Consider the following 21,660-nt stretch of genomic DNA (forward strand, 5'->3'; position numbering starts at 1 on the left):
CACTGAGGCACAACTGGTCGACTTCAGTGCTTAAGGAGCTGAATCATGAGAATTCTTGTCTTCTCATCCACAAATATAACACCTTTGACACGGCAAACAAGTAGATATCTATGTACTCCATTTGTAAGCTTTGTTAAAAAAAAAGTTTGTGGCTGCTGAACAAATATTTATCCTGGCCAAAAAGCAAATTAATATGATTATCATGTGATTTTTCTCTGATTTTTAGTTGAGCCCTTTGAGCAACATGCTGTGGGCAAGAGAGGAGTAACATGCAATGCTTATTCATTAACAGTCGTATTTCTTTTAAGTTGCCTATTAAAATAAAGAGAATTAAATTAGAAACAGATGCTTAACTACCTAAGTAGAAAAGACAAACGCAGGCAAGAGATGTTAAGGAAACAAGCGGAAGGCTGACGAGTAGGAAAAAACGAGCAGGGCTAAGAACAGTGCAAACTTCATGGGACTGAAGGGGATGTTCAGTCATCCCGAGACGCAGCACGGAAAGGCAGAGCGGCTCAAACAAAGGATTGCTTCCCACAAAAGAGGGAGAGCTGGCAGGGTGCAGGGGCTGCAGGAGGGAGACAGCCGGGAGATGTTGCCATTGCTCACAGCTTTATATTAGACTCGAGGAGCTGGCTGTGCAAACCCGATAGATAACAGACTGATGCAAATGGCCCATTTTATATTCTTAATGCAGTGGAAAGAATCTGAAACCAACTTTGTTTTATAATACCTATACCTTTTAGTTTACTGGCATATCCTGAGCGCTCAAGCGTGTCACAATACTTTTCTTTCCAAATCTCTCTTTTCTCCTGAAACTATTTCATTGATATCCCTCTTTATCATCACCTATGTGCACAGGTTTGTGCAGCTCTTTCCCAGTCAGGTGAGGATGGAGACATTCCTGGCTCTGTTTCCTGGTTTTGTTTGTTTGTTTGGGTTTCTTTTGGGGGGATGGGGTGGTAGGTTTTTTTTGTTATTTGTTTGGGGGTTTTTGTTTGTTCGTTGTTGTTGATGATGTTTTTTCTTGTCACTTGGGCCTTTGGATTGTTAATGTTTTGTTGTTTGTCGTTATTGTGCTTTCGTTTTTTATCATTGCATTCTGGGTTGTGGGTTGTTTTTGTGTTGTTTTCGTTTGCTTTTACTTAGTTAAATAAGTCCTTTGAAAACAACAGAGCACTGCATTTTCAGCATAGCCTTATGGTGTGCTTAATCAAATTGTTAGACACACAGATTGCTATTTAATATATTTTTGAATGAAAGTTCTTAATAGAATATTTACCACTTCTTTTTTTCCTTCTTCCCTGAACGATATTAACTCCGGCAACCCGAGAAACGAGCCCGCGGATGCAGGCCGGCCTCCCCGCTTTCCCGCAGCCGGCAGCCCCGCAGCCCCGGGCCGGGCGGGGGGGCCGGAGCGCGGCCGTTCCTGCAGCACCAGCCCCACCTGCTGCCCCGGAACCGCAATCACAGACTCATTTCGGCTGGAAAAGCCCCTCAGGATCACCGAGTCCAAACAGAACCCGCCCCTGGCACTGCCCCATGTCCTGAGAACCTCATGTCCGTCTGTCCAACCCTCCAGGGATGGTGACTCCAGCACTGCCCTGGGCAGCCTGTTCCAATGCCCCACAGCCCTTTGGGGAAGAAATTGTTCCTAAATCCAACCTCAACCTCCCCTGGCGCAACTTGAGGCCGTTTCCTCTGCTCCTGGCGCTTGTTCCTGGGGAGCAGAGCCCGACCCCCCTGGCTCCAAGCTCCTTTCAGGCAGTTCAGAGATCAGAAGGTCTCCCCTCAGCTCCTGTTCTCCAGCTGAACCCCCCAGGTCCCTCAGCAGCTCCCATCACACTTGTGCTCCAGCCCCTCACCAGCTCCGTTCCCTTCTCTCCACTCGCTCCAGCACCTCAAGGCCTTTCTTGGCGTGAGGGGCCCAGAACTGCCCCCAGGATTCGAGGTTTGGCCTCCCCAGGTCCCAGCACAGGGACGGTCACTGCCCTGGGCCTGCTGGCCACAATATTCTTGATGCACACGTTGGACAAACATAGAATCGCACTATCATTTTGGTTGGAATAGACCTTTAAGATCAACAAATCCAACCGTTAACCCAACACTGCCAAGTCCACCCCTAACCCATGTCCCTAAGAACCTCATCTCTGTGTGTTATAAACCCCTCCAGGCATGGTGACTCCATCACTTCCCCAGGTAAGCATCCATCCTATTGCAGGTAAAGACAAGAATCAGACAGAAACATCTCACCCCTCCACAAAATGAGTGTGTCATTAGAACTAAGAAGGATGTGAAAAGAAAACGGAAGAAATCCCAAGTATGTGAGAACTCTTGAATCCCACAGCCGCTCCAGGCCTGAGTCTCTGAGACGTCAAGTACTTGGCAAAGACAACTTTCAGGTAAGCCAGAGGTTATTCTACATTCTTATCAGAACATTCAAAACTTTGTATTTTCATGTTAACAGCACCCTGGCACTACGAGATTACAGAGCTATACATTATTACCACAGAGCCCCTGGAAATCCAGTCTCTTCTATCGCTTTAACCGTCACACAAGGGTCTGAAGTACCCAGCTGGAGACAACGTCCCACAATCAGCTACTGCAGCACCCAGGACCTTTCACCGAAGGTGACAGATGAGTAACTGGGCCCATCTAATCACTTGGATTAATTTATAGTGAAATTGGCCTTGCATCCTTGTGAAGCAACGCTCTCGATAACTTTGTATTTAGGCTTCACCCCAGACCTTCCCTCCAGCCTGGCTTTGCCTGTCCCGCCGCCCGGTCAGACAGTCTGATCCCCTCTGCAAAGCTCCCGCTGCTTTCAGGGGGCAGCAATATTTACGTGACATTTTCCAGCAGAGCCGTTCTGAAAACTTGACTTTCTTTGCACTAGTGAAAAAAGAACAAAACCAACAAAGGAAAAAACGTCTGCTGTGATAATGATTAAGTCCAACCATTAATGTAAACACTAAAGCAGGAGCCTGTCAAGTCACTGCCCAGCAACAGGCCCAGCACCTCTGTCCCCTCTGTCCCCTCTGTCAGAGAGTCCCGGGGCTGGCGGAGCTGAGGGACGTGCACACCAGGACAGAAGACTGTAGCTGTAGTTCCTAAAATAATATTTCCAAATCGTGTCTTTAGAGCAAAGAAATATCTCATCTTCCTAAGATCATGTTCTGTCAAGCTGCCACAATAATTTAATTTACCACCAATTAAGCGACATAAACTGCCAATTTCACATACACACACATTTTGCTTGCACTCGTGGGAATGCATGTGGGCTTGTTGAAGAGGAGGTTTTTGTCTCTTCAGCGCTGTTTGGCAGAAGACCTTTTGATGTATTCCAGAGCAGCAGCGGCCCAAGACCACAGCCGGAGAAACCGCCCCATCGATGGAGCTGCCGGGATCTTTCATTTATCAGCTGCTTGAGTCATTTGATGCAGGCTGATACTTGCTCTTGGCTTTGCTCTTTGTTGTGATGTGTTTTGTTGTTGTTTGTTGTTGCCTTTTACTTTATTTAACTTGTGTTTATAAAAACATCTGTGGCAGCTTCTTTTATGTAGAAAAACATCAGCTCATGTCTTGAGCACAGGTAGTAAAAGCACTGATTTGCTAATGTGGTATCTTTCTCAAAGTAGTTGGGTTCGTTTTGGCAATGTACTTCATCAAAGCTGTATTTTGCCTGCAGCAAAACAAACTGTCAGCTGTTAGAGAGGAATAATTATTTTTCATATTAAAAAGTGGCTATATGACAGTTCATTGTACCCATTAAACAGCAACTTATTCTTCAGGCTGGAACCAGAACTGCTTTCAGAGAGTATCCAGCTTGCTACTGAAATGATTTAAATAGGTCGAGTGTGACACTGTAAATATGATCAAGGCAAAAAGCCAGTCAATAAAACTGTCAGTTTTACCCTAATAAAGCAGGAAGGCCGTTGCTATTTCACTGCAGCAGACAGTTTATTGTCCAGCTGTATACCACAACTTCAGGACATCTGGCCACTTAACCAATGAGTATGAAGTCCAGAATGCCAAAGGGGCCATAAGCAAAATAATCGGTGGTCTAATTCTTGTTTGTACTGAAGACCCTGCACACAGCTCTGACATCAACAGCCTGCCTGGGTTTGGTGTAAAATGCACGAGATTTTAACATTCCTGGGAGCTGTCAGAACGTGAGGTTTGACGGAAACACAATCACTTCTGAAGAACCTCGTATCTTCTAAGCCATACGGCTCCTATGGCAGGGCTTGAGCCCGGGAAATGGAAGAGTGCTTTGATCTCAGCTCGACTGCTGAAACAAGAACCTGCCTTTGAGAATGCTTCCCACATCTCCTTTCCATGCCTGGTCACAGGTGACTGAACCTCCTGGAGGCCCTGGTGCAGAGGCACTGAGACAGCCCCTGTGCCCCACCCAGGGGTGCAGGCGGCTCAGGTCTGTGCCAACACAGACAGCGTGGTCAGTGCTGGGTCCTGCCTGTGCATGAGGTGTAGAATCACTGAATCACAGATGGTTTGTGTTGAAGGGCCCTCCCCAGCTCCCCCAGTGCCCCCCTGCCATGAGCAGGGACATCTTCACCAGCTCAGGTTGCTCAGAGCCCCGTCCAGCCTGGCCTGGGATGTCTCCAGGGATGGTTCAGCCACCACCTCTCTGGCCAACCTGGGCCAGGCTCTCACCACCCTCAGGGGCAACAATTTCTTCCTCGTGTCCACCCTAAATCTCCCTCCTTTAGTTTAAAACCATCCCCCGCCTTGTCCTATTGTAACACACCCTTCTAAAGCAAGGCAATGATGTTCTTTGCTGTGGTTATCCTACAAGCATCTCCTGCTCAGACCGAACATCCACCAACTTACACAACTAACACAACCAGCTCCTTCACCTCACAAACCCTTCTGAAAGGCCTCAGGCAGTCCTGTGCACATAGAAATCCCCTTGCTTTAGCAAACACATCAAACTCTCACCTCCACTGCTACAGATTAGGGCTTAAAAATAGACTTGATATCTGGATTTTCTGGTTTATACAACAGAGTAAAGGTTCAATATATTGATATGAGCTGTAAGGCTTATTTCCTTCAGGGTGCAATCAAAGCATGTGGACGTCTCCAGCTGCGAGTGCACAGCTTGGGTACGGCTGCAGGTACCGGAGCTGGCGCGGTAGCCCACAGGCAGCTGCTGTTAGCCCAGCCCGCGAGACCACGGCGGTGGGTAACACAGGCACATCGCTGTGTTTTCACTTTCACATCCTGCGCTTCAAACAGCTTCCTCCGGGATTGTTCTGGAAAGCAATGATGCATCCTGATGACACATGCCCCTGTCACCATTGTCTCAGGACACATCGCTCCCCACTGGGTCTAACGCAGGAACCTGTGTTGTCTCACAAAAAGGGCAGTGCTGGATTTGGAAAGCCAAGAGGCTTAAGTGATCTTCTTCCCACAGCTCTGCACTGAGAGACTCCATTACAAGGTGGCTGGGCTAACACAGGCACTGAATTTGCTGGAGAACTGATGAGAAGTGGTTACCAGCTCACCTATTTAATTATTGTAGTAAGTGGTTACACAGCCTTTAGGCACCCTCAGAATAGGAGAATTCCAAAATATGGAAAGGAAGCACTAATTCATTACACAGAAGAGGAAAACAAGAGAAGGATACAGTGAGTATGGGGTAATAAATCCCAAACATCTTTCTTCTCCAAGTGAGTTCTTCCTATACTGAAATACAGCTGTCCTTTGTCACCTACCATTTTGTTTGTGCTTGTTCAGTCGTGGAGAATCTGTCTGATGAAATGAAACTTCTCCTCCCAGCAATGAGGTGGCTGCTAAGTGAGAGTGCTGCCTTCAGACAGTCGTCAAGGCAGACGCCTCCGGACTGAGCTGTTCCACCTGCAATGGCAAACCATTTTGCTTTTTTCCTTCCCACTGGGTATAAGTCTTCCCTGTCTCTCTGTTGTGCTAGTGAAAGCAAATTTCACTGGAAACTGAATCCATTTACAAATATTTTGACAGACTGAGACAGTTGCTTAGGAAAAAAAATGATTAAATGTATGCAGATAAAATATAGTGTCATGAGAACAGCTGCTGCACAGACCCACAGCCTGTGCGGACTTCATTATATTTATGCTTTTTAAAGGCTATGTAGGTGTCCCTGTAAAGCAGAAACAAAGCGAACATTATTCCTGGTGGTGATAAATTAAAGAAAAACCTCAGATGATTAATCCTCTAAAATGTGCAGTGTTGACTTCTTTTTTTAACTTTCTTGGCAGGAAGATATACATGCCAAATTGCACGAGCACCGCTCTTGTATACACTCACACGTCTCATTCCACGGATCTCGTTGGCAACTCCCTTTGAGGCTGTCTCCATTTCTGACTGGAACAGGTCATTATGTGTGTGCCTCAATCCATCACTTTTGAAGTACCCTGTGAAGAGATTGCCATTAGAAGCCAGTGCAGTGAAACCAACTGTCTTCCATCTAAAACATGACTTGCATTTTTGTATCGCAGCTTATTTTTTTCTATTCCTAATGTTATATTACCTGTCTATATAGTTACTTTCCTGTAGAGGCAGAGATCATGCTGTACCTGCTTTTTCTGCACCAATTACTGTAATTTTAAGACTGTGTAGAAATGTCTGCAAATAAACATCAGCTGAAAGTTCCTGATGCTTCCCCTGACACTGTCATTGGAACATTATGACCATAAACCCCCCCCTGCCTATAGCACTTATAACTGATTTTGTTTCAAATTCTGGACACCTGAGCAGTGAAACACTCGGAGTGTTTCAAATACCAGGATCAGCCTATGAGCAAAGGGCAATAAATTTCAGATGCAGCTGTTGCACTGAGCGACATGAACGGCCAAACTGCTTCTCCATAAATGCCAGCGCTTACCGTAACCTCTCCTGCCCAGGCTCTACATACAGTAATCGCCATCTGCACAGATCTGCGATGCTGACTGCATCTACACAGCCACATTTTCTCACCTTTACAGAACTTGAGATACATGTTTTGACACCCAAATTCACATAATCCAATGCTAGAAAACAAAACACCAGGGCGGGAGAAGTAACTCACCGTTCATTGCTCCCTGAGAGTTCAAATAATCTTCTCATGTAGTAAGACTGCAATACATAGGTAAGAACATGCTAGTTCAGCTGGGTCACCACTTAAACAGAAAATGGGAGTGCAGGCTGCTCAGACAACAACCGTGGGCCATGACATGATCCGTGGGCAGGAGAGCGATGGACTCTGGAGTTTGCTGCCTCCTGCCCAGCCCAGATGATGTTCCAGGGCCTCGCGGAGCCGAACCAGCTCCTGCTCTTCAGACAACCAGCACCGCAGGACACCTTTGCTCTCACACACAAGACACCATGCAGCACCCAGCATGAGGCCGTACAGGATTTCGGGGGGAAGGGGATACACTCACCTCAAGGCAAACCTCACAAGGATAACGTTAATTCTTGGTGCGGCGCTGTGAGTTTTCAAAGGGTCAACCACTTCATGGCAAAAAAGAAGCCGATAATAACAATATTCTATAAATGTCCTATTCAAATGTACAAGATGTCTCTTATTGCTTGCACTTCTGTTGTCAAATTCTACTTTGCAACTGATGAAAAAGAATACCTCCGGTGTTTCCTAACGGCAGGGCACAGCTGCTTTAAGTCTGCCGATGAATAAGGAGGCCTTGAACACCGCTCTGACAGTGCAGCGTTTGTTTGTCACATCAGAAAACAAACGCCAAAGCACTTCATTCAGGGTCTTCTATTCATCAACCTCTTAAAAAAAATCAACAAACCAGGAACAAAGGACTGGGACTAGAAAAAACACCGTGGAACAACATTCTAAACACCAGTGCCGGCTTACTGGGGAGCTGCTGCTCGTGAACGGGTAAGCCAGCTTGCAACCGTGCACTGAACAGGGACTATTTAGCCTATATTTTCTTTTACCTTGAAGATCTGGTGAGCAACAGCTGAGCTCATATTTAAGAAACTTGTTCCTAGGGTTGGCCACCAATAGCCAGATTATCTCTTTGTATTGTTTGTCTTTTGAAATTGTGCCATTCTATAACAAGTAATTTTGTGTTTGCCACTCCTTGATTAAAATGCTTTTTCAGATCAGAGTTGAAAGACAAAAAATCTCTACATGTTCACACGGGATGGTAAGAAAACATGTCACATCCCAGCAAGGAGAACGAAGGGAACAACTCCCGGCGTACCTGGGACGCTGCCACTGAAGAGAAGTTCCTGAATTAATGTATACTGTGATTAAGTTATAAGAGATATATTGACATACAACAAACGCTTTCTAACAACCTGCAAAATGAGGGGATATTTTTCAAGTTTAAATCTTTTTGCATAACAAGAGGGAGACAAAAGATGAAGTGATACGTTGTTTAGAAGCAGAGTGCTTAGTTTATATTTAACTAATAATGAATAGATGTATTGTAAGAAACTAAACACTTATAACTAACATCATCAATTATTTCTTAGTATAGATGTATGTCAAAATTTTCAAAAATTGTAATGCATGTGTAATGATTATGTGAATATAAGCAACGCAAGAGCATCCAGTCGCTGGAGCACTGATGGAGGATGATCCCCAGAGCTGATAAAATGAAGAATGATGCTTAACAGTAGAACTGACTCTGCTGTGAAGTTTATTTCTCCATTTCACCAGCACACTAACAGGCCGGGAGCAGGGACGGGCTCAGGGGCGGAAACCTGGGAACCCAAACCAGAATTCACCTTTTTGGTCCCTTCAGGGAAAATTCTGTGACTTCTAACCTTACAGCAACAGTTCCAAATTAATTTTATAAAGACGGCTTTCTGAGCCACAGAAAAATGTTTTTGTGTAGAAATACTAAGTGGGTGTATTTACCACAAAATTTCTTCATAACAACACATTCCAGCTTTATGAAGAAGCTTATTCTACTGCTAATTAAGATGAATGGTTTCAGGAGATGCCGAGGAAAATAACATCTATACTCCTAAAACTTGATGACAACACCTGATGCATTAGAGAGAAAGTGATTACTCTAGTGCATTATAATGCTTGATACGTGGCCTCACGGCTCTCCCCGCTGTGTTGCCTATAACCTAGGAACTCAACAAAGCACAGATAAAGAAACAAATCAAAGGTAAGATGCACATGATTCATATCTGAATAAAGGGGAATTAAAATAGATAATGGCTCCCAGGCAATGAAGAAGAAAAAAAAGGCATTTCAGCCCTGACCCCATTAGAACTTTGTGATGCTGCAGATCCATCCTCCCTCTAATTAGTCCATACTTTAACTGTTAAGACTCACCTGGCTTCCATATATGTCTTCTTTTTCTTTCCTTTTTTAAACAACGACCTTGCTGCTTCCAGTTCTATAATAGTTTTAATCAGAAGAATTTTCATGAGCAGTGCTTCCCATCTATGTCGAATACATTGTGGTTTTTGGTTTCTCCCCGTGGCTGTGCTCACCCCAGCATGGTGCCTTCTCAGCTCTGTAATGATGAACAGCCACGGGTGAAAGAACAATTAAAACATACCTGGATTGTCACGTTAATTTGATGGACATTATCCACAAATATACTCAGCCTTTGGGAAAAAAAGAATATATGCAAGGGACACATCACAACACGGGACCACAGGTGGGTTGGTGATGTTTGATATGAGACCTAGAGCAGCAAGGTTGCTGCTTTTAAATCTCATTGACTTCATTTGCATGGCCTCCTCAATTCACAGGTCTCTTTTGCCCTTTGGGACAGCCTTCCTTGGACTTTGAGCACAGCTATTCCACAACAGATGAGCCGGGCACCCACAGACAACTGTGTGTGGTAACCAAAGCGCTGTTAGGGGAAAGCTGAACATCTCCATGGTCTTTAGATTACTGAGACACCACAATGGGATTCTTGCTAGAGTGGAACAGCAGAACTCAACAGCACAGTTACAAAAAGCACCAATCACTCCTGCGTCCTCTTCAGTATCAATCACATTCATTGCAAAATGAAGTATTTTAGGTGTTTAAAACAACTGTTAATAGAAGAGCAAGAATTCAGACAGCAAAGGGGCTCAGACCAAGGGATTTTCAAAGCACTTGGCAAACCCACAAAGCCCCATCTGGTAACACCCCACACAGGTGGGCAAACAGACACACAGGAGGTTTTAAAAGCCTGTAACACACGTACACACAAGTAGAGCCAGTTTCTACTGTCTTGAACACTCCACAGTCATTCACATGGGGGTAAAGTGGGCCGAAAAGGATCAGAACAACAACTGTTAGTGCTGTTAAACACTTTGTGTCAGCCTAAATACCTCATGAAATGCAAAAGAAAACCCTCCCCATAAACACTTTATTTTTAATCTTTTGAATGGCAGGAGAAAAGAGAAAAATAAACCAATTGACAAATAACATATTTGAAACACATGTCATTCCTGGTTTAAATGGTCTCATGAATGTTTGAGAATCTCTACCTTTTGCTAGAGATCTACATCTTCAGTGAGCCTGAATGGTTGTCCTTAACCTCCCCCTCATCCCATGAAATAGCAAAGGGACCTCATTGAACATTTCTTTCCATGCTCTGTTTTCATCTGCATCCTCCTAAACTCATCCCTCTCAATGGCAAAGAAACAAAGAGACTGTAGAATTGCTTAAATGAGCAGGTGAAAGGCAGAATGTGACCGCTTACCGACGCACCACACTAACAAGAATCACATCACGTACTCCTTTGCTTTGTGAGCGCACAGGTTTGCTTTGGTGCCAAAGCTGCGGTGGCACTGACAGCCTCACATGAGGCACAACAGCACCAACGCTTCTCCTAAGAGAAACCTCGACAGTGCTGCCCAGGAGCCCACAGCTCTGAGTATCACGAGAAGGACCTTTTCTGTACAACAGAAGTACTCACGGCTACCAGCTGCTGATACACTCTTGCCAAAGACTTCAGCTCCGCTCTTTAGGCAAGATGCTGGAAGTGCCACAGGAAACTTCAAAGGCTTTTCTGCGCTTACTCTTGCTAATTATAACAGAATACATACACGTCATCATTGTGTTTAAACATGTCATTTTGGATATAGAATCATGTGCCTAGATACACCTTTTATTTCTCCTCTTCTTGGCACGACGCAGCAGGATGCACTTTAACTTATTCACTGTCTAAAAGATCTATATGTGCATCCATGGCTTGATGATGGGATTCTGCTGAACACGTTCTGCACTGCATAGCTGGGCACAACAGAGATTAATTGTTCAAAATGTGCTCTCCCACTCCAAGGTAAACTATAAAAACTGACTTCAGTAAATATTTGTACTGTGTTATAGCAGCTGAGCATTTCACATGGTCTGTGTTAGGCAAATGAGCTGCCCCAGGGTATTAAGCTTCATGGACTGTTTGCAGTTCTGTAAAAGTCTATCAGCTCTCACCACATCTACTTGCTAAAATAATTTGGGATATTGAACATTAAAAAGACTCCGCAAGGCAAACAGTCACAGTCTCCACTGTAATGCGTATAGTTTGTCAGCTATGAGAGCACTTACTGGAATTAAACCGGGTGTGGGCAGGTGTTCTGCTTTTGTCCTGGGTGCTGGCGGGTGCTGATGGACATGTCTGGGGATCTGGGATAAACCACAGCAACCTGAAGCTGTTCCAGGCAACAAGGAACTGGGAACAGCAGTTTGCTGGGTTGTTACTTCAACTGCCAAGGGAAACCTTCAGACAAACCTTACATAAATGTACACTTTGGTGACACAGACACTTCTCTCCCTCACCTTGTTTCTGTTTCTGCACCTCTTTGTCTAATTTATAGAAAATAATAAAGTTAACCTGCAATAATGGCAAAGTCGCTCTTCTCTGCTTGCCTCATGTCTTTCACATCTACCCTTCCAGAAACACCCAAGGCAAGAGGCTCGATTTGCAGTAAAGTCCTGAAATGAGCAAAACAAATGGGTAAGCTCTCAGAAAGTGACAGCTGAAGAGCTGGAGCTTGCTCCAAGCCAGCAGGCTGCTGCAGGTCCCGGCCCTCGGGCCAAGGTTTGCTCCGGCTCTTCTGCTGGGACTCCTGGGGACAGCAGCAGCCTTCAGTCTGTCCATACGGAGCAGAGAGCTTGGCTGGGGACAGCAAAAAAAAGGACTCAAACACTGCTGAGAAAGCTGTGTGGGCCACTCACAGGGTCATAGAATCATTTTGGTTGGAAGACACCCTCAAGATCACAGAGTACCATAACCCAGCCCTGGCACTGCCCCATGTCCTGAGAACCTCATGTCCGTCTGTCCAACCCTCCAGGGCTGGTGACTCCAGCACTGCCCTGGGCAGCCTGTTCCAATGCCCCACAGCCCTTTGGGGAAGAAATTGTTCCCAGATCCACCTTCAACCTCCCCTGGCGCAACTTGAGGCCATTTCCTCTGCTCCTGGCGCTTGTTCCTGGGGAGCAGAACCCGACCCCCCTGGCTCCAAGCTCCTTTCAGGCAGTTCAGAGATCGCTCCAGCACCTCACGGCCTTTCTTGGCGTGAGGGGCCCAGAACTGCCCCCAGGATTCGAGGTTTTTCCCCCCCAGGTCCCAGCACAGGGACGGTCACTGCCCTGGGCCTGCTGGCCACACCAGTGCTGGTACCAGCCAGGATGCTGGTGGCCTCTTGGCCACCTGGGCACACGCTGGCTCATGTTCAGTCGCTGGCACCAACACCCCCAGGGCCTTTTCCTCCAGGCACTTTCCAGCCACTCTTCCCCAGCCTGTGGCATTGCCTGGGGTTGTTATGACCCAAGTGCAGGACCCAGTGCACGTGCTGCCTGTCCCAATCTGCCCACACAGGACAGTCCTCTCACTCCTGGTCACAAAGAAAGCACATGGCCTTCCTGTAAACACCCAGCACTTCCATCCCAATCTTCCAATGAAAAGGCACATAAAAGGCGAAGAACTATTGCTCAGCTGCTGCCTCATCTCCTCCATTCTCAAAATCTTCTCAGCGACTATAATAGCCAGCTAAAGACAATAATTTTTCTGGGAAACCCTGTGGTAGTACACGTAACAGAGAAGTAAGAGATGATCTTGGAGTCTGCGGCACCCCAAGCCCTGGAAAATACATGCCCAGTCCAAAAAGTACCTGCAACGCTTTTGGAGCTAATGCCCAAGTGCCAGGTGAGAATTAAGGGAAAATTTCCCTGTCATTATACCTCTTTTCCAGATATAAACTGAGCAATACACTTTTCTCTCAGATGAATTATTTTGTGCAGAAAAATGTCCCTCATTGCTCACATTGCCAAGCACTTTGCCAAGAACCACAGAGAAAAGGAAACCAACACTTTTTTATATATATATATATATATATATATATATATATATATAAAATTCTGATAGTTGGGATATATAGTTGGTTGGTATAAAGATCCACTCAAGAAACTAAAAAACAGGTGACCAAATCAACAAGGAGGACACGATGGCACGCTGGTGTGCTCGTATCTAAACTACCTGAAAGGAAAACTGAACTTTTCACAAGATATTTTACCTTGTGCATTTTTGCTGAGAAAAACAGACACTTGCCAGCATGTATCTGTAGTGATAACCCTTCGCATGTCTGGGACTACAAGAAACGCTGCAGGAGGGAAGCAGCAAGCCCTGGTGATGAGGGAGAGAGAAGAGCTTTTTCCCACATAGCCCAGACCTCCATCTGCAAACGTATTTCTGGTTCAGAATCCTTTACCCTGCAGATAACCAAGAACAGAGCAGCAAATGAGAAAGGACTTATGTGTAGCAACAAACAACAACAGGCAAGGACTCTGTCCTCAATGATCAGGTCAGGATCTATGTCTGCCCAAAGTTCAGCAACATTCAGCTCGAGGGTTTTCTTCAAGGCCAAATCTGGGATGGAGAGAGAATGAAAGATCTCATTATATAAGTCCATTGCATGGAAAAATCTCTTCGACACGGCATGTGAAACGCTTTATATTTGAGAAATCTATCAACCAGATCTAGCGCACATTGAAGTTAACAGGAAGCCTCCCACAGGTTTTACTGGGCTTTGGTTTAGGTTCTGTGTTTTAATTCCTTTTTGCCTACCCCGGAGAAGCACAGTAAATTACAGAGGTTCTCCTTGCTCTGTTCCCCTCCAGCATCTCTCCATCTTCTTCCATGTTCATCTTTGATGGGGGCTCCATTCAACTCGCCCAGTTGTTACTGCTCAGAAGGATTTAATGACTGGTGTTCAACCCTGATAGCACTTGAAAATAGCATTTCACATAAGGAATTTATGCAAAAATAGTTTTATGGCTTGCATGAGAATGTAGGAGCTGTAATAGTAATAAACCAGACAGCAATGCCTTTTTTAATTCAAACTCTAAGGCAGGCAGATGTCACTACTCATAATAGTCAAGGCAAGTGAAAACATAATCTTGAATCATAATCTCTCATAACACCATTTTCGCAATTAAAATCTAGGAAAAAAGAAAAAGCTATTTTCCTTATCATAAGGGAGATTATAGAAACATGTTGTTTAATTTTTGGGGTAAGTTTTAGTGAATACCAGAAGAAATCAATCCCAGCAGCGTTCCATGGTCAAACCCCAACCCTCCCAAACTTCTGTATAATGCCCTGGGGGCCAAGACTCCTGAGTGTTTGTAATCAAGCATTTTAAAAGGCCAAAGATTGAAAGTTTGGTGATCCAATGCCCCACTTAGCCCTGGGAGAAGTGTTCAACATATGCTGCTTCTGTGGCATTATAGATTCATTTTATTTCATCACATCCATAGCATGTTTTATTACTTCTAAGCAGCATCCCCTAATGTATACAACTGCCAGACAGTAGATCTGAAAATAAGAATTGATATTTGGTGGGAAGAGACATCAGAAAGGCCATTTCCTGGTTTAAAGCTCAGTAGGTGAATGACCAGTGAAATCATCCATTCCAAGGCAATTTTCTTCCTTTCCTACTAAAAGGTTTAATCCCCTTACATAAGGTGCTCAGTTAAAGAAAAGTGCAGGTAGTTCTTCATGACGATGCATCAAACAAGGTTTGAGGCCTTTGTTGTTGTGGTGGGTTTTCTTTTTTTCCTTCCATTTTTGGTTGGTTGTTTTTCGTTTTGTTTTGGTGGGGGTTTTGTTTTTTTGTTGTTGTGTGTGTGCGTTTTGTCGGTTTTTTGTTGTTTTGTGTGTGCGTTCTGTTGGGATTTTTGAACACATTTGAGCATTACCAGGTTTCTAAAGCAGAGCAATCCCAAATGTCTCTCTGAGACACATTTTCAGGGAGGAAGCAGAGACCATTCCTTGGTTTTCTTGCTATCAAGAAGTTTAGTCTGATTCAAAACATAAAAACATGCTTGAAGTACTTTTAGAAAGCACGACCAGCCTCATCAGCATTAGAAACATTGCTCAGATCAAAAGTATTTAAGCACGTTTACGCAACTCTTTGCAGCCAGGCTCCCCGCGATCTCTTGACGGCTCCATAGGACAATCTACTTGCTTTGTTCCACATTTTGACTGCCTTCAAAACCCTCTTGCCAACCTTCTCTTGGTTTAAATTCACCTCTCCCCAAGTGCCCAACCACACGCCGCTGTTTTCCGTGGCCACAGCTGTTGGCGCAGCCGAGGAGCAGCGCCGCTGAATTTTGCACGAGGAAAGCAAGCCCCTTTGCATTATTTGTGTCCGAGGCGCTCGGATTTCCAAAGGGGAGAGGGGAATTAGGCAAGCAGGCAGATGTCTGGGTGAAAAAAAAAGCCCTTTCTCATAAATAAATCTTCCAAACTGTTGCTTACAAACTAGATTAATAATGCAACTACCAGATAGAATTTAGGGAAATTTCGAACAAAGATTTTAAAAAAATAAGGTAATAAACCCCGTAGTATACAAACACACTGTTTCAGTATTAATGCATCTCACCTGGGTAACAGGAAGAAGTATTGTTTTTTTCTTTTAAAACATAACAGGTTCTCATCAATATAGACTACCACGCTATCCGGTTAACAGGGTGGTTTATGTCCTCTAAGCATCCAAGCATCTGCTCCGTGCTTGAGGATTGATTCACAGGCTGCCACAATGAGGCAGTAGTAAGTTGTGGTGAACGCAGAATTTACAGCACAAATGATGCTGAAGTGCTAATTAGTGCTAATTTGACTTGGCCCGGTTTGGATCTCTGACAATCACAGCACTTCAAAAGCAAGCAGGTCTGGCATATGCTCATCGAAGGAAAATCCCCTCCTCATCTATAATGATATTTCTAAGGCAAAACATCAAGAAATTTAAAATATCGGTGTTTCCTTAAACTGGCCCAGGCAGCTGCTATCGCAGATTGATTTCTACAAGAAAACTTTATATATATTTGGTTTAATGGGGACTGTCAAAAGTATTAGAGCAAAGCCAGGAAGAAAACCTCACTGACTATAGGTCTGTGTGTTGAGATACATACTTATTCAGAACTTAATTAAAAAATACCTTTTTTTGTTGTTTTCCTTTAGATAAGCAAAAGTTGTTTCCCAAAGAGAGAGTCAGGAACAGGTGAAGCCAGTTTCTCTGCTTTCATCCTCTGCCTTTGGGCCCTGATAACTGTACTTGCCTTCCCAACGTTTTCACTGGTGAAGGAAAACAGCTTAGAGATTCAGTGGATTCATCCTTTGAGAAATGTGACGCAGTAAACTCTCTTGATCGGGAGTATTTTTCTACTAAGGTGAGCTACATAATTAGGTTCCTTTAAAAAAGAGGACTTTGAAGCTACACTCTGCCTCCAAATACTTGTCATTTGACCCAGAAGGCAACAAATGAAAAATTCTGAGCAAATATATCAAAAAACCTGACACATTTTTCCGGTGGTAAAGCTTTTGTGTGCTAAGGACAGGCTCGATTCCCACGGCTTTTGATATCTCCGCCTAAATACTTTAAATACCTAAAGAATAAAAAATATTTCAATAATCCTGCTTCGTGTTTGACCAACTGCATTTGTGTTTTACGTCTCCATCGTGACAAAAGGAAGAGGCAAAATGTTAGATATATAATTTCTGGACAAACCATGGGTACTAAAAATAAGTGGCTCCAGCATCCTCACAGATGGGTGGGAAATAAATAGAGACAAATTAAAATCATGAGGTGGTGCATTGCAACATTTAATACATTAAAAGTGGGAAAATATTTTTGTTGATTGAAATCCTACAGATCCTACAGTTGAGAAGAGGTAATAAATATACACTGAATTAAAATAGAAATAATTTAAAAGACTATGAAACAGCATTAGGAATAATATAAATCTATTTTCCCTTTTTTTCTGCTAAACCTACCAGAAAAAAAAATCTCTAAACTATGAAAGATGTAATTAAAACTTGTGTTGTTGTGGTGGTGCCCTAAGAGATCATTCTGTCATGTGTCAGAGCATGTTCATCGAACTCGTCCATGGCTTTTACATTGAAACATTTTCCCTAATGACGGGAAAGGCCTTGAGGTGCTGGAGCGAGTGGAGAGAAGGGAACGGAGCTGGTGAGGGGCTGGAGCACAAGTGTGATGGAGCGGCTGAGGGACCTGGGGGGTTCAGCTGGAGAGCAGGAGCTGAGGGGAGACCTTCTGATCTCTGAACTGCCTGAAAGGAGCTTGGAGCCAGGGGGGTCGGGCTCTGCTCCCCAGGAACAAGCGCCAGGAGCAGAGGAAACGGCCTCAAGTTGCGCCAGGGGAGGTTGAGGTTGGATCTGGGAACAATTTCTTCCCCAAAGGGCTGTGGGGCATTGGAACAGGCTGCCCAGGGCAGTGCTGGAGTCACCATCCCTGGAGGGTTGGACAGACGGACATGAGGTTCTCAGGACAGGGGACAGTGCCAGGCGTGGGTTATGGTTGGACTCGATGATCTTAAAGGTCTTTTCCAACCAAAATGATTCTATGGTTCCACCAGTCTCGAGACCGTTTGCTGATCTATGACAGAAATAATGCTCACAGTTGGCTTATACCCGCACTTAAACCTTTTATGCCCACTGCATCATTTCCCAGATACCTATACCAATACAAGCTTTGATGTGACTGTACCCGATACAGCTGTAAAGCGTTCATCACTGGATACGTATTTCTGTGTTTATGCACAACTTGCAATACCAGAGCCAGCCCACCTGTACGGACTCGAGGCGTTGCATCAGTGCAGGATAACTCCTGCTTTCTTTGCTGAGACATAAAGTTTGACATTTATCATACTTTGATACCTGAAAAGCCTTCAGTTTTCCTCAGCTAAACTGTACATCTAGAAGTGGTTTCATTTTGTTACCTGTTCTGCAGTTCCAGCCACCCAGGGAATCCAGGATGAAGGGGACTGTGGACCAGAGAAACACAAGGCAGAACACAACATTCTCTTTTCCCTTCATTGCTAAAAATATTACTTATGCAATAGATCAGGAACTGGCCAAAGACCATCTGATAAATTATCTCTAAAAACACCAATTTGTGAAAATAAACATAGCAGCACGCATTTAATTGAATTTCAGGTTTTATCCTCTCCCTTCTTCCTACATAAATGCTTATTTTTCTGCCTTCTTCTAATGAGAACTATAAAAACATCAATAGAGGAATCTTTTTGATACATATGTGCGCACACACTGGTGATAATGTCTTGCAAATACAATGAGATTCTAAGTTTTTCTTGTAATGGCTTTTTACATTTTCCTTGACTCGGACAACCAATCCCTCCGAATGCCACGCAAGGTAAAGACACACAGGCTGGGAACCTGGCTTTGCAGAGGACAATGCCCTTGAGCTGTTCTTTGTGGTTAAGTTCTGTCCCAGCTTTCTGTAGTCTTGTACCATCTATGGCCATGGGACACTTGTGCCCCTGGAGCTCCCTGCGAGCAGCAATGGGAGAGCTTACACATCAGAGCATCCTTTCTCTCTGCTCTCTGAAGGATGAGATCACATTTTAATGACTCCAAAAATCAAGCCAGTCTCCTCAAAACGTAGACAAATACTGCGATAGCAGAAAGTCTTACAAGAAAAATTTGGGTTGCTACTTATTTTTCAGTGACCATAGAAGACTGCTAAATTAATTTCCTTAATATATTTGACGGCACACAAATTTTTGAAGCTCTGATTTCAAGTTTACAGGTGTGAGGGTTCAGTTGCACAAATGACTGTTAGCACAGGCATCTAAGGGGTGCGTGCAAGGCAACGTGTTCAAGATACTCACAAAACCCCACTCTGTCATCCATCTACTTTCAATGTTCCTAATGGCTTATGGGCTTTAGAGTTGTCCTGACCAAAATAATACATCTGGGACTCTTGTATGTCCCTGTTTTAATGGGAAGAAAGAAAAGGTGGGTTTAACTTGCAAAATTCATGTTGTGACTCGGTAACACAGGAGCTCTTCATCCCTCTCAGCAGCAGGGGGCTCCTGGAAGTGAGAAATCCAGAGTTCATGGACTTCTCAGAAAGACGCTGTAGACATGCTCGCTGCAGGACGGTCAGGGTGTTTGCGTTGCAGGAGAGATGCTCCGGGAGCCGGGCTGGACACCCACCGCTGGCCCAGAGCTTCTCTTCGTCAACAAAAAACCCTCGCTATGCACAAATGAGATGAGCAAAGCCCTTCTGTGCACACCTGAACTAATTCTCTTCCGTCTTTAAATCAGACAGTTCAGAGAGATGTCACCTGTAACTAGGACTAAAGCTGTCTTCAAATAAAGGTCTCACATGTAGAACATAAGACAAACCTACTGTGGAGCTGCTTGTGCCAACACATTTTCAGTTTTGGGCCCCTCACGCCAAGAAAGCACTTGAGGTGCTGGAGCAAGTGCAGAGAAGGGAATGGAGCTGGTGAGGGGCTGGAGCACAAGTGTGATGGAGCGGCTGAGGGACCTGGGGGGTTCAGCTGGAGAACAGGAGCTGAGGGGAGACCTTCTGATCTCTGAACTGCCTGAAAGGAGCTTGGAGCCAGGGGGGTCGGGCTCTGCTCCCCAGGAACAAGCGCCAGGAGCAGAGGAAACGGCCTCAAGTTGCGCCAGGGGAGGTTGAGGTTGGATCTGGGAACAATTTGTTCCCCAAAGGGCTGTGGGGCATTGGAACAGGCTGCCCAGGGCAGTGCTGGAGTCACCATCCCTGGAGGGTTGGACAGACGGACATGAGGTTCTCAGGACATGGGGCAGTGGTGGCCTTGGCAGTGCTGGGTTGACAGTTGAACTTGATGATCCTAAAAGTCTCCTCCAACCAAAACAATTCTATGATTCCATTCTCAGTCCCCTTTCTGCCTTCCATGAGTGTCCCACTAGCGCTCTGCATTCAGCAGGTCACACCTATTTCTCACACTGGGTGCAAACAGCACAGCTGCTGCATGGATGTACAACCCACACACGTGCTGACAAGACGGAATACAGCACAAGTCAGACAGCGAGTTGGCAAAGATGATAAACAACTGTGGGCAGCTTAATTCAGGCAAGTCAAATACTGCTCCAAAAATGCCTCGGCTGAAAACAAAGGTTTAGAATAGGCTGAGAAGTGGACATCATTCACAAAGAAAAACTGTTGGAATCTGGGGATATTTTATAAAAGGAATGTTAAAGGAGGCAATAAGGACAATTAACCTTGAGGATACATTTTATTTTAAAACAGAAACAGCCCAGACAACTCTCAGATCTGGAGTGCGGAAGCCATCTACATACACAACTAACAGTTTTCATGCCCAATGGCCTTGTTATTTGAAGGATACTAATGATTGCAATGCATGTAGGGTGAAATTTAATGCTCTGGGGAATAGCTCGTGCGTGGTCTAGAAGCTATTAAATACCAGTTTGCTGAGGTGTTAAATGAAACATTGCTTAATGGATGAATTCCGCTGGAGTCAAGTATTACCCTCTGTTGATACAGCTCCAGGTTGATCAGCCCTGGAAACTGGGTACTTGTAATGCTGAATAAATGGCATTTCTAGAGATAAAACCTTGGCTCTGTTTCAGACAGGAATGATTTTTGTGTTTAAAAAACAAAATCAAACCCTAAACCAACAAAAAAAACCCACAACAACAAAACACAACCAAAACCAAGCATTTTAAATTCCTTTTGTGTGCAGGCAGCTCTTCCTCCAAAATACTAAATAAGCGGGAGGATGTTTTTAGTCCTTGTTGCTGCAGTGAACCTATGGCTGAAATCACTCTCCATTGACCTGCTCAAAATGCGAGTTTTGCTTCCACAGTATCACAGTATCACAGTATGTTCTGGATTGGAAGGGACCTCAAAAGATCATCTAGTCCAATCCCCCTGCTGGAGCAGGAACGCCTAAGTGAGGTTGCACAGGAACATGTCCAGGTGGGTCTTGATTGTCTCCAGAGAAGGAGACTCCACAACCCCCCTGGGCAGCCTGGGCCAGGCTCTGTCACCCTTACTGAGAAGAAGTTTTTTCTCAAATTTAAGTGGAACCTCTTGTGTTCCAGCTTGATCCCATTGCCCCTTGTCCTATCATTGTTTGCCAACGAGAAGAGCCTGGCTCCATCCTCATGGCACTCACCCTTTATATATTTATAAACATTAATAAGGTCACCCCTCAGTCTCCTCTTCTCCAAACTAAAGAGACCCAGCTCCCTCAGCCTTTCCTCATAAGGGAGGTGCTCCACTCCCTTAATCATCTTGGTTGCCCTACGCTGGACCCTCTCCAGCAGTTCCTTGTCCTTCTTGAACTGAGGGGCCCAGAACTGGACACAATATTCCAGATGGGGTCTCACCAGGGCAGAGTAGAGGGGAAGGAGGACCTCT

Source organism: Nesoenas mayeri (genome assembly GCF_963082525.1).
Source record: "Nesoenas mayeri genome assembly, chromosome: 12".
Lineage (NCBI taxonomy): Eukaryota > Metazoa > Chordata > Aves > Columbiformes > Columbidae > Nesoenas > Nesoenas mayeri.